Genomic DNA, 13,111 nt, shown 5'->3' on the forward strand with positions numbered 1-13,111 from the left:
TTTTGCACAACCGTGTGAATGTACTTATTGAACTGTACACTTAAAGATGGTTAACATGGTAAGTTTTATGTTACATATATTTTAGCACCGTTTTTTAAAAAGGCTGCTGTAAGCAATCATTTAATAGAATGATTAATGATCATGTAATAGAATGTCAAGCCAACCTAGGTTTGAATCCCATATCTGCCACTCACTAGTTTTGGGACAGGGTTCTAAGTTTTTTGTTTAGTGCCTTAAAACGACAGCAATCGTGTTACTATTTCTGTTCCTGTGGGGCAGGAATTTGGGAAGAGCTTTGGCTGGGTAGTTCTGGCTCAGGGTCTCTTCTGAGCTTGCAGTTGGGTGGGTGGAGGGTTGGATCACTGGGGGCTGCTGAACACCTCTCCCTCTTCCTAAGAGTCTCCAGGCTTCTTCATGGGGTCTTTCCACGAGGCTGACTTGGGCTTCCTTACAGCATGGTGGCCTCAGGGAAATCGGACGCTTCTGTGGTGGCTCAGGGCTCCAAGCAGGCAAATGTCCCAGGGACTAAGGGAGAAACAGCATCACCTTTTCTGATTTAGCCCTGGAGGTCACGCACTGTCAGTTCCTGCGTACTCTCTCGGTCACAAGCAAATCACACACTTCCCCAAGTTCAAGGGGAGGGGTAGCGGACTCCACCTCACCATGGGAAGTGGCAAAGTTCTAGAGCAGGTTTGGCAAATTACGACCCTTGGAACAAATCAGGCTCACCTCCCCAAGGCAGCCATGTCCGTGCCTTTACATATCGTCTCTGGCTTTGCCACAATGTCAAAGTTGAGTTGTTTGGGACAGAGACTGCATGGTCTGCAAAACCAAAAATATTTACTGTACAGCTCTTTATAGATTTTCCTGACCCCTGTTCTAGAAGACCATGTTGGATGGACAATATAGTTTTAGCCACCTTTGGAATATGCCGTTGGCTGCAGGCAGGTTACGAGCCGCTCTGAACTTTACCTGGGTCTCCAACTCTGTAAAAAGGAATGATGATCATATGTAAAAAGTACTCAGCACAATTCCACACCTGTAACACATAAAGTACACAATTTAGTTCTTCCCCTTCTGGGCTTAATTATGAGGAAAGTTGTTTACTGCCACTCTAGGTCTATTAGCATCCGGAAATTCCCAATTTTAGACCCTCCTTGGAATTAAGGCAGACTTTACAGAGACCCTCTTTTTTCTTTTTTTAAGAAACTCTTTATTTTATATTGGAGTATAGTTGATTAACAATGTTGTGATAGTTTCGGGTGTACAGCAAAGTGATTCAGTTATACATATATTACATGTATCTCTTCTTTTTTCAAATTCTTTTCCCATCTAGATTGTTACATAATATTGAGCAGGGTTCCCTGTGCTATACAGTAGGTCCTTGTTGGTTATCCATTTTAAATCCAGCTGCGTGTACATGTCAATCCCAAACTCCCTAACTATCCCTTCCCCCAACCCTTCCCCCCCTGGTAACCATAAGTTCGTCAGAGACCCTCTTTTTAAACACATATTTATTACTCTGGACGAAGGAAATGTTTGCAAGAATTCTTTTAAAAATGCAATCCCCCCTCCCCCGCCCCCCAGCCATCCTCCAATGCATTATTTTATCAGACTAGCTACATTTTTACCTTTCAGAGAACAAATACCTAAGGGACTGAGGCAATCTCATAAATTTGGAACTGAGTGACGGGGAACAGCATGGTGGTGGCAGGTCTCCGATGCCCTAGGGAGAGAAAGACACAAGAAATTTGACCTACTTCACAGTTTTGCTCAGGGCTGCCTCAGCCTCAGACAAAGCAATGAAAAATGTTTTCTTGGCCTCCCCTTACCCATCGCCTCCCTCTCCTATTGCCCAGACTTGTTATCTCCGCCCCGACCTCCTCCACCCGCCAAGACTGCCCTTGGATTTTTTCCTCTCCTACCCTGGATGTTTCCAAGGCCAATCCTCCAGCAGCTCTCGGAGATTATCTGCTTGTGACCTGCTGTCCTCCCTGCTCCAAATTCAAGCAGGCTCCTTCTGAAGCCTAGTTATTCAGTGCTTCTGAACTTGTTCTCTCTAGAAGCAAGCTTCTATCCAAGAAAATAGAGACCCCTAACAGGCACTGGGGTAACATTAGACCTGCCAGTCCCAATTCTCCTACTCATTTACTCAAAAACCACCAAAATTAACAACTGTTAATTTGTGCAAACAAACTATATTCTGTCTCCTCTCCAAATTACGCTCGACTCCAATCACTTTTTTTTTTTTTTTTTTTTTTTTTTGCGGTACGCGGGCCTCTCACTGTTGTGGCCTCTTCCGTTGCGGAGCACAGGCTCCGGACGCGCAGGCTCAGCGGCCATGGCTCACGGGCCCAGCCGCTCCGCGGCATGTGGGATCTTCCCGGACCGGGGCACGAACCCGTGTGCCCTGCATCGGCAGGCGGACTCTCAACCACTGCGCCACCAGGGAAGCCCCTCCAATCCCTTTTAAAATCTACCTAGCTTCACCCTGAGCTGTGTTGGAAGAATAGTTCCTTTTTATTGCAGCTGTATGTCGCCATGTTAGTTTTATATCAAATATTATGAGTGTTTGGGGGGGCAGCTGGGAGGGGAAGTGTGTAACTAGATGATTAGAGAACACTCCCTCTGGCCCTATTAATTTTTACAGCATTTTCCCCTCCTATTTTGCTTAAATTTGCAACTTTATGCAAATTTTATGAAACATTTTGTGGTATCCCCAGAGCCCCAGCTCGGCCAAAGGCCAGCTCAATTTACGTTGCTCCAGGAAGCATTGTGGTTTGGAAAAATCACTCAGCTGGCTGCGAAAAAGTAAAAATTGTTACCACTACAGCTGATGCCGATCCTACAGATTGCTGTAAAATGAACAGAAAGTAGTTAAGCGCATTGCCCTAGGTCACAGACCTACTCATTTATGGACCTGGAATTCCAAAGACTTTTGGCTCTTCCAAGTGTTCCGTTCATTCCTAAATTCATACTCCCTCAGGGTACCAGGCACTGGGCCCTTTCAACCGATATTGCTTCCTTTACTCCGTTCTCCAGAGTGCTTTTGTTTATTTTATATCCAATATCACTTATAAAATAACGTGCTGCCAACCATTCTCTTAAGCTCAAAAAAGTTTTTTTGACAACATACTTTCTAATCTATCCTTAGGTTAGCGATAGAAAAATGGAGTAAAATGACAGACATTGAGATATGTTTAGTAGAAAAGCTTTGGTTGTTTTGCTTATTTTTATCTCAGGTAAACATCTGGGAAGTAACTAAAAACAAAAGTATGGTCTGAGATGGTCAGTGTTTCTGAAGTACTTTTATGACTAAAACCGTGAATGTAAGGTCACATGAAATCAGAATTTTGAGTGTGTCTGTAACAGGAGCACTGCTGGTGGATGTACTGAACAATAGAGTTTTAGCCTGAGATTCAGTTTGCTTCATCACCTACCGCTTACCTGGCACCAGACTAGATAACTGAGACACCTGGTTGCCATGGAGATGAGATGGCATCATCGGATCACATCTGTGTACAAGTATAGCTTCAGAGTTTCACAGGCCTTTTGCACAGGAGCAGGGGTACACCCGGCTTACTGGCTGCTAAGACAAAACAAAGGGATTTCCCTTATGAAATGGTTGATGTTGTTACCATGTACTATTTATTGAGCACTTACGATGTGTCAGGTAATAGTCTGAGCATTTCTCAGATATTACTTCGTTTCATCCTCCCACCAACCCAGCAAGGGTTACTATTCCCATTTCACATAGTAAAAAACTGATGTTTAAACAGATTAAACAGACCTCCCTAGGTCTGCCTCCAAAACGTATATTCTGAAACATCATGCATTACTGCCTCTCAGGCATGGAAAGCAAACTTATTGCTGTTTGCTTGATAGGTTTTTAGTAATTTAAGTGCATCATTTTAGGGCTAGTATCCTACCTAGTCACTTTGGCAAACTAGGAAGATTTAGTTGACAGGCCTTAAGCAGTGCTTGGAGAGGGTCTGTGCTTTTAAATTCTCAAGTACTTGAACTGAAACAGAGTGAGCTGGTCCCATTCACATCCTGCCCTCCAGCCCCCTCTAGCTGGAAGTTATTAGCGTTGACCATGAGGGCAAAGCAGAACATACTTGAAAATGTTTTGGGTTTGTTTTTGTCTCTTCTGAACTGAGTGGTAATACAGAAAGCAGGAAGACAAGTTTTAAACCACTGACAGGGAACCACCCCCCAAGACCGCAGAAGTTCATGGCAATTTCTGCATTTTCCAAGATACAAGACAGCAGAGGCTGGGGCCTGTCATCTGTGTGATTTAAGGAGATGGGGGCTGCAGAGGGTGGGATGGGGTACAATGGCACAAAGCTGATAAAGACGGACCAAGCAAGCCACAACTCCCAACCCGAGGGGAGGGCTTGCACTTAGGAAAGATGCAAGCCCTTTTAGGCCCTTTTCTTTTCTCCCCGCATCTCCTCCTCTCAGTAGGTGGCTCCACGGCTGGGAGGGCAGAATGTGGGGCTGCTCGAAGCTGGGTGGTGAAGGAAGGCCTCTCTAAGGAGAGGATTTATGAGCTGAGGCCAGAGAGATGAGATGAAATTTTAACATTCAGCACTAGGGACAGGCATCTTAAAATGTGCTCTCAACAGGCAACTTCTGCGTAGGGCTCTTCGTGCTGTAGAAACCCCAACATGGGGAAAGGATAGGGTCTCCCCACCTCCAGTGAAATCTCCTCGGGAGTTTTCAAGATGGTTTTTGTATTATTGGCATTTTGTTGTAACAAATAATGCAGGAAGGAAGGAAGAGAGCCTCCTTCCTGTGTTTGAGATATTAAGTGCCACACCACGTCCCCTTACATCATATTAACTACATCATCCGTCTCATGACACTATGAGGTCACCGAGGCTGTTACCCAAACTCAACAGATGAGGAAAAGGGATGAGAGCTGAGTCATCTGAGGTCCTGCAGCCAGTAAGTGGCAGGTCAGGATTTGACCAGGTCTGGTTGCCTTCAAGGCACTGCCTTTTCCAGACACCACCGGGCCACCACGGCTGAGCACCTGTTTGAAATACAGACAGTCTGGTTTGGTGAGACCTTGTATGATAGCATTTGCCATACAGAATCATTTAATCCAACAAATAAGTATAACAGGAAACAAAGATCTACCTGATCACTAATTTCCCTGTGCTTTCATACCAGAGCATCAGTGTAAGAGGAACAAGCAAAGTGTGATGAATTCTATAGGAGACATGTAGGAGGGGCTCACAGAACACAGATGAAGTGAATCTTGACGCATGAACAGGAGTTTTCCAAGCCAGGAAGGACGCTTAGCATCTGTAAAGTCATTGCATAAGTGCCAGGCCAAACAGATCAATACGCAAATCAATAAGTCAAATTTTTAAAAATAAAATTAGAGTGCACTTCCCTGGTGGCGCAGTGGTTAAGAATCTGCCTGCCGATGCAGGGGACACGGGTTCGTGCCCCAGTCCGGGAAGATCCCACATGCCGCGGAGCGGCTGGGCCCGTGAGCCATGGCCGCTGAGCCTGCGCGTCCGGAGCCTGTGCTCCGCAACGGGAGAGGCCACAACAGTGAGAGGCCTGCGTACCGCAAAAAAAAAAAAAAAAAAAAGTCAGGGGTTTTCATGAGAACTAAGAGGAGGCATTTAGAGGGACTTCCGGAAGCCTTCCTGGAAAAGGCGACACCTCAGCTGATACCTGAAGGAGAAAGAGGACAGAACGTTCCTATAGGGAAATTCCCTCTGCAAAGGCCAGGGAACTTGGTGGCTTGAACAGCTAAAAGGAAAAGTGGTCGGGAGGACGTGGAGTTCTGAAACCTGAAAGGATGAGGAGGAACTAAGTAATTAGAATCTCCAAAGCCCCAGACCCACGTCTTTATCCCGAGGGCAGAGCTGTCAGCCGGATCCCTTCATAATCTCCCCCTCCTGCTCTGAGCGTGTATAACAGTTTGGAGCCAGGGACAAGACAGAGCCCGTGAGACCAATTAGAAAAGTATTTCTCAAACTCCTGATGGACAAGATACATTCTACCTGTTAACCCAGAATGTACACAGATCTCGGGACACACACTGACACAAGCGTCCGGAAACCAAATTTACTCTTCCTTTGTTTGATGCACTCTGACGTTTTCTAATCTATTCCGTTGTTTTTTTTTTAATGGTAAAACTGTATGACCCACCTCAACTGATTTCATGACCCGTTAAGAAGTCACAACGGGTAGCTTGAGGAACGCTGAGGTAGGAAGTTGCTGTCATCTTCCAGAGGGGAAATAATAGGATCTAGGGAAGCAGAAAGGTGGATTGTAGGATGTGGAAGGATTCCAGAAGGATCTAAGAGATAGGAGGGAAGGACCCAAAGGAATTAGAGGTGATGCCCAGAGTTGTGGCTTGAACTCTGGGTAGAAAAAGGAGTTACTCGCTAAGATAGGGAAAGTGAACTTGAAGATCTACTCGGAGGGTAGACACTGAGTCTTTGAGAAATGCCCATTTTGTTTGGTCAACACAAATGTACCTCCTCATTTGAGGATTATCTGAAGAAAAAGCGTCTAAAGGCTACATGATGTAATTCCAGAAAGTGGTCAGGTTTTACTAAAAGAGGGAGCAAAATGGTGGTGTTGAAAAGGAGGAAACCATTCGTCCTCGGGCAGGGGGTAGGTTCTGCAGCAAGCCTCAAAATCCTACTTAGAAAGGAGAGTCAAGCTATAAATCCCAAGGAAACAACCCAGATCGAATACTCACCTGGTGCTTTGCTGTGGCTGCCATCAGGGCTTTTGTAAGACAGAGAATAGGGTAAGTAGAGCCTTTGACTTTTCAGGTACCAAACCCGTTGGCACTGCTTTTAGAATCCCCGATCACGAGTTCAGGAAGGGAGCGGGCGTTGCTTATGCACTTCTTGTAAAAATGAAAATCCATTAACTTTATTCTTCACGCACGTTCTCCAACAGCATCGGGTCAAAGGGACTTTTTTCCTTCCTCTTTTCAGAGCTTCCAGGTCCCAATCTGGCTCCTTCTAAATCTTTTATTTTACAAAACAATAGGGAGTGGTGGTAGCCTGTGGCTAGTTGAAGATTTTGAACAATAGGTGTTTCTGAGCCGGGTTTATGGAAATGGTCCTGTCTGTGTCCTGGGGGTAGATTGTAAATGAGATGTCGACAGGAGCTCTATTGTGTGGATGGCATTCGGCCTGAAAGAGAGGAATTTCCTTACTGTGCTAGTATTTAAAGTAGATTTGTTGCTGCTTTTGCTAAAACTTTTTATCCAGCTTCTGGAGCTAACAGCACTGAATGAGTCACTGGGTAAGACTGAGACTTCCTGCCCTCCCTAGCAGGGCTCCGACTCTGTCATTTACATTTAGAAAGGACAGACTAAGAAGATTGCTTGGATTTTCATCAGCGTGAGCCTCTCTTTCAGATCGTCACGGGGACCTGAGCCGCCTGCAATCCATTACCCCCAGGAGAGGGTGGCCAAGCCGGGCTGTTTTTCTCACTCCCTGGAAAACTTCTGGCTGTTTTGCTTGCTTTCTTTTTAAAATCCAAGGAGAGAGACAAACACCATCTCCCGCCTTACGCCTTCCCTTTTTTGTAAATGACAGGCAATTTCAGTTTACTGTAATTACCTCGGACTGAGGTTGGACCAACTCCACTCTTAGAAGATAAGGCAACAGTTTTATTACCTCTCAGCCAGGTGCCTGGGGGTGACAAGGCTGGCTTTTATCTGGAGACGTGGCAAGGTTATCAGTAACTGAACGGGGCTGAACCTTTGAGCGGTGGCCATTAACATGCTTCCCTTCCCTGTGATCAATTTCCTAACTCTTTATTGGTAATTAATGTTGATCCAAAGACCAGCGCGGGTCTCCTCCAGTGTTTCCGCATTCCGGCACCTCAGCACTTCAGCAATCCTACTGATAAACGGTGTAAATTGCAACCACGGGCCAGTCCCGTAACATGAGCTTGAAATTCCAAACAAGGCCCCAAACGTACAACCCACTGAACAGCTTAACATCCTCTCATTTGGTAGGTTTGCAGTGGGTATAGCTGGTTTTTCAAAGAATTGATGAATAAAACCTTTCACCTACGACAGTAGAAATCCAAAAGAATCAAAACGATTTCGCTTTACTATCCATGGTTCCTTTCGAAAAGTAAAGTGTAATCCACACCAGGAGGCAGTGCGGGGCTTGTTCTAGATTAAAAGAAAAAAAAAATTTCTAGTGCGTGATCTATTTCTGCCTGCAGTTCATGGACATGTCCAGCCACACAACGGTTTATTCTTTAATTCAAGCTATTTTACATGGAGTCTGTCTGTTATCTCTTGGATTGGAAATGTGGGATAAAAACTTGTGATCTGAAAATGATTTTCCAGCTGTGCCCTGGGTAGAGCTTTAATGAATGAGGAATGCCCTTAGGGATCAACTTTTAGGTGCGTGTCCTGGGCTGCAGCCAGCCTGGACCTAGCGTGGAATCACCCTCCTGTCAGTCCAAAGTACGGTGGGCCAAGGAGAAGAATGTTACTTTTATCTCTTTGGCTGTGAAGTCAGATCATAGCTTTAGGGTACAGGATGAGAATGGGGGAGAGAATGATGGAAGGGATGGCTCAAAACACACACACACACACACACACACAAGCACACAACCTGGCAGATACGAAGTGTTTACCTCCAAGCGTTTATCTTCAGACTACTAATTCTGTAATTTTTATAGACAGCATTCCACACTGTGGGAAGAGGCCAGTTAAAAGCCCCTACAAGTACCCCTGTTACCATTATAACAAAAACCAACAAAGGTGTTTCTGCCAATGGTGTGTGAAACACAGTGACAAACCAATGAACACCCAGAACTCACACGGTCGAGGAAAGAGAGACAATGTCAGAAGTATTATCAAATTTGAAATCGGATTCCTCTTTTCCTTAAAGATGTAGAAACCTTGCCCACCCACCAGGCCAAGCCCACCACCACCCAGTCACTACCCATCCCCCATTCTCCTCCTGGGCCAGGCTGGGCCAGAGCTCCATCCAGGACCAGAGATGCCCTGGAGGAGGAGGTCCCTGGCGGGGGGTGGGGGGGGGCTCTGATGTACCGAGGCACCTGAAGGAGTGGGTGGCCACCATCCTTCAGCGCTCTGAAAGCCATAGGCCAAAACCTGACCTTGCAGCTACTTGCAGTGTGACTGCTTCACCTTTTCCTGCAGACAGACAGGTTAGAGTACCCAGGCCCCCCAGGGTGTGTCATGCAAATCAGCTTTCTACAATCCAAAAAGTTCTGAATTCCAAGCACGTTTGACCAAGAGATTCAGAAAAAGGCTTCTGGACATTGCTCTCATGAGGGTTCAAAGGAGAACCTTAATGACAGAAAATATAAGGCAGCTCTTTAAAAGAAGAGAACGGAGGCTTAGATGAGAAGAACCCAGGTTCCAGTCGGACCCCACTCTGCAGAAGGTGGGCAACCCAAACTCTCTTGCCTCCAGTCACTTGTGGAGCTGGGATAATAGGTCCAGGCACCTGGCTCCAGGAAACACAGTGAATGAGGATGCTGTGGGCAGTAGCTAGAGTAAACTGGTAGATTTTAGTGCTGGCCTCACCAGTTTGCTGGGATTTTTAAAAACATTTTATTGGAGTAGAGTTGATTTACAATGTTGTGTTAGTTTCAGGTGTATGGCAAAGTGAATTAGTTATACATATACATATGTTCATTCTTTTCAGATTCTTTTCCCTATAGGTTATCACAGAATATTGAGTAGAGTTCCCTGTGCTATACAGTAGGCCCTTGTTGGTTATCTATCTTACATATATAGTAGCGTGGGTACGTTCATCTCAAACTCCTGATTCATCCCTCCCCACCACGTTTCCTCTTTGGTAACTTTAAGTTTGTTTTCGATAACCGTAAGTCTGTTTCTGTTTTGTAAATAAGTTCATTTGTGTCACTTTTGAAAAATTAGATTCCACAGGGAATTCCCTGGTGGTCCAGAGGTTAAGACTCTGTGCTTTCACTGCTGTGGGCCCGGGGTTCAATCCCTGGTCAGGGAACTAAGATCTCACCAGCCATGTGGCATGGCCAAAAAAAAAAAAAAAGATTCCACATATAAGTGATATCACATGGCATTTGTCTTTCTCTGGCTTACTCCACTCAGTATGACAATCTCTAGGTCCATCCATGTTGCTGCAAATGGCATTATTTCGTTCTTTTTAATGGCTGAGTAGTATTCCATAGCATATACATACCACATCTTCTTTATCCATTCCTCTGTTGATGGACATTTAGGTTGCCTCATATCTTGGCTATTGTAAATAGTGTTGCAATGAACATTGGGGTGCATGTGTCTTTTTGATTTTTTTATGGTTTTCTCTGGATATATGCCCAGGAGTGGGATTGCTGGGTGATACGGTAGTTCTATTTTTAGTTTCTTCAGGGAACTCCATACTGTTCTCCATAGCGGTTGTACTAATTTACATTCCCACCAACAGTGTAGGAGGGTTCCTTGATATTTTTATTTAATTCTGGCAAATAACCAAAACCCAACTGTACAGTGGAATTGTGAATGCAGTCTGAAGTGGCCTTTATGAACCCACTTTAAAGGCTGCTGGTGTTTGCTGTGTGGTGCAGACTGAAGAAGACTGGGGGGCCCCGGCCAAGTTCTTCTCTGGACCTGTGTCCTCATCTGTCAGTGACACAGTTGGATAATGAGGTGTCGTTTTGAAGCACTGATCCTGTCATCTGAGAGTCAGTAAGGGGCTGGTGAACTTTCTGGGCCCAGCGGGCTGGTAGACGGTATTCCACAGCTTAACTCAAAAAGTCTGTCCTGTTTTTCCTTTGAGGAGGGGGGTTTCAGGGAGGAAAGCGGAAAGGAGTCGGACGAATAATTAACTGTCTCACTGCACAGATCAGGCCCCCCTACATGCCTTGCTCTCCAGATACAGGTAATTATTTCTCATCACCCTCCAACTGACAGCAAGGCATGCTGGATACATTTTCTTTCTTCTTTGCTTCCTCATATATCCTGTTTCCCCCAGTTTGTCTGATGCAAAAGCTTCTGCTCCAGGTGGAGCCAGCCCGCCAAGCCCTCTGTCCACAGGGCAGCAGCGTCAGCTGCTCTGACACAAGGTCTGCCTTCTCTCCGAAGCCCAGGGTGTTGGCCAGAGAGCAGAGGCTCCTGATCGATCCGGCCAGAGGTTTCAGTGAGGACTCAGCCCGACGGACCACCATGAGACATGACCTCACTGGGTTTGGACACAGCACCCTCGCTCTGCATGGCCAGCTCACCGTTTCAAGGGAGCCCAGTGGGCAGTGTGTGCCCGAGACCCTGCTCCCACCTGGAGCCAGTCAGCCACTACACCTGGCCTCAGAGCTCTGTACCCCCTGAGGTCCGCTGTGTGTCCCAGACACGGCCCCACGGCGAGAGTCCTGCTGGGCTGTGTGACTGCATTCCAGGTTTCCCTTGCTTTCCAGGTCCATGGTACAGGTGTCATGAAATGAGACCAGGAATAAGAAGTCAAAGAATAATAAGGAGCGGAAGGAACGGAGGAGGAAAGGCAGCTGCTCTGGGGAAAGGGCAGTGAGCATCACAGCCCCACATGGATAAAGCCCAGCAGAGAGGGTGGAGGAAGCTAGGTGGATAATCCAAAGGACTAACTGCTTCCAGCTAATACGAGGTGGGCCTTTCACATTCTAGCTCCACGTCAAAAGCTGGCCAATCACTGCTGCATTCGGCCAGCAACTGACCAAGGCCAAACAGAGGTGGGCATCAGTGATGGGAGATTATGTTGCAACATCCAAGGTCACAGAGACCGGCTTTGCTGAGTATTCATTTTCCTTCTACCCTGGTGACTTTGCTTTCCTAATTATTAGTCCCTTTTTCTGCTTCTCCAGGAAATCCCTTCTCGTCCCTGTTCCTTCCTTCACGTAACAAGCATTTACCACCATACGACTACGTGCCACGCACGGTCTAAGTACTGTGGTTGTCATGAATACAACGGACAACAATGCATGACCTTGTGATTCTTACATCCTTAACTAATTCCTTTCTCTCAGTTTGGTCCGGAAAAAATAAAAAATTTCACCTAACAGGGAATAGAGGCAAGTATTGCTAAGAAATGACATCTAACAAGAAATGAAAGCTAGCTGATGAGAAGCTTAAAAGCAAAATGTCCTTCCCCACTCCTGGCACCATCCCTACCCCAGGTATCCCAGGCCTGTTATCTTCCAACAAGACCCAGTCTGCCCGAACCTGAGGAGGTGGGACCAGCTGCCCAAACAGGAAACCTTATTTCATTCTGTAACCCTGACCTTGGGTCCTGAATCTTCCCCTCCTGTAAACAGTCCATTCAACCCAGGAAGACCTGCTGACTTGGCTGGGACAAATTCTGAAAAATTCACATAATGTTACAAACATTAAAAAAGAAAAAAAAATCCCTAGATCCTAGAGGAAGTGGTATATCTGATTCAATCGTTAGAAATTGCTTCATAAAGTCATGGAACAAATGGAAATTTAATCCTAACAGATGACACTGCCAGGGCAGTCACTTGTGTGCTTGGATGACTCAGTAGCATCTGTTGGAGAGGCTGGGAAAATGAGCCATGAAATCATTCCCTGCTGGAAGCAACGGCCCCGCCTCGCAAATTAGTAAGCCAGGCGTTCTCAACATCCTGCTGTGAACCTTTGTGCCTAGTTCTATGAAGGTTATGACTCACCTGAGCTACCGGTCAAATGATTCTTACTCAGAGTCCTCAGTTTTTAATCTTTACTATGAAATGATCAAGGCAACAACCAGCCGCACGTCTGTCTACTTTCAAGATGTTCCTTTGAAATGACTGATTTTAGGCAACAACTGGTTTTACACAGGGTAACCCTCAAATTCTCATATTAACTGGTTGCCAAGCTTCATTAAAGGGTCTCATAGAGGCTTTAGACCTCCGTCCCTGGACCTGGGCCTTCTAAAATGACTTTCCTCCAAACAGCACTTAACTTCCTTTAATTTAGTTAATTAATGTAACTTTTTGAAGAGAACGGTTACTTTGATCTAAACCCTTTTCTTAGTTTCTGGTTAACGTTTCCAGAGAGGAACAAAGAGGGATGCCCTCACGCCTGGCAGAAGCTACCAGCAGCTCACAACTGCAGTCCTTCCTC

The 13,111-nt window shown here is 45.8% G+C and overlaps 1 protein-coding gene and 1 long non-coding RNA gene across 18 annotated transcripts in view; one reads left to right on the forward strand and one right to left on the reverse strand.

The window, feature by feature from the left end:
* DLGAP1 (DLG associated protein 1) overlaps positions 1–13,111 on the forward strand; it is a gene marked incomplete at both ends in the record, with an annotated part of 320,454 nt that overhangs the window by 239,066 nt on the left and 68,277 nt on the right. The window lies entirely within an intron of this gene.
* Positions 91–5,548, reverse strand: LOC309831291. Of its 2 annotated transcripts, XR_014297571.1 has the most exons (4): positions 3,448–5,548; positions 1,632–1,726; positions 730–986; positions 91–525 (listed from the first exon to the last, which is right to left on the reverse strand). It is a non-coding gene; the product is annotated as an uncharacterized lncRNA (long non-coding RNA). The 2 variants fall into 2 exon arrangements; XR_014297572.1 differs by having other exon boundaries at positions 91–986.

This window comes from Grampus griseus, assembly GCF_964374135.1.
Source record: "Grampus griseus genome assembly, chromosome: 12".
Lineage (NCBI taxonomy): Eukaryota > Metazoa > Chordata > Mammalia > Artiodactyla > Delphinidae > Grampus > Grampus griseus.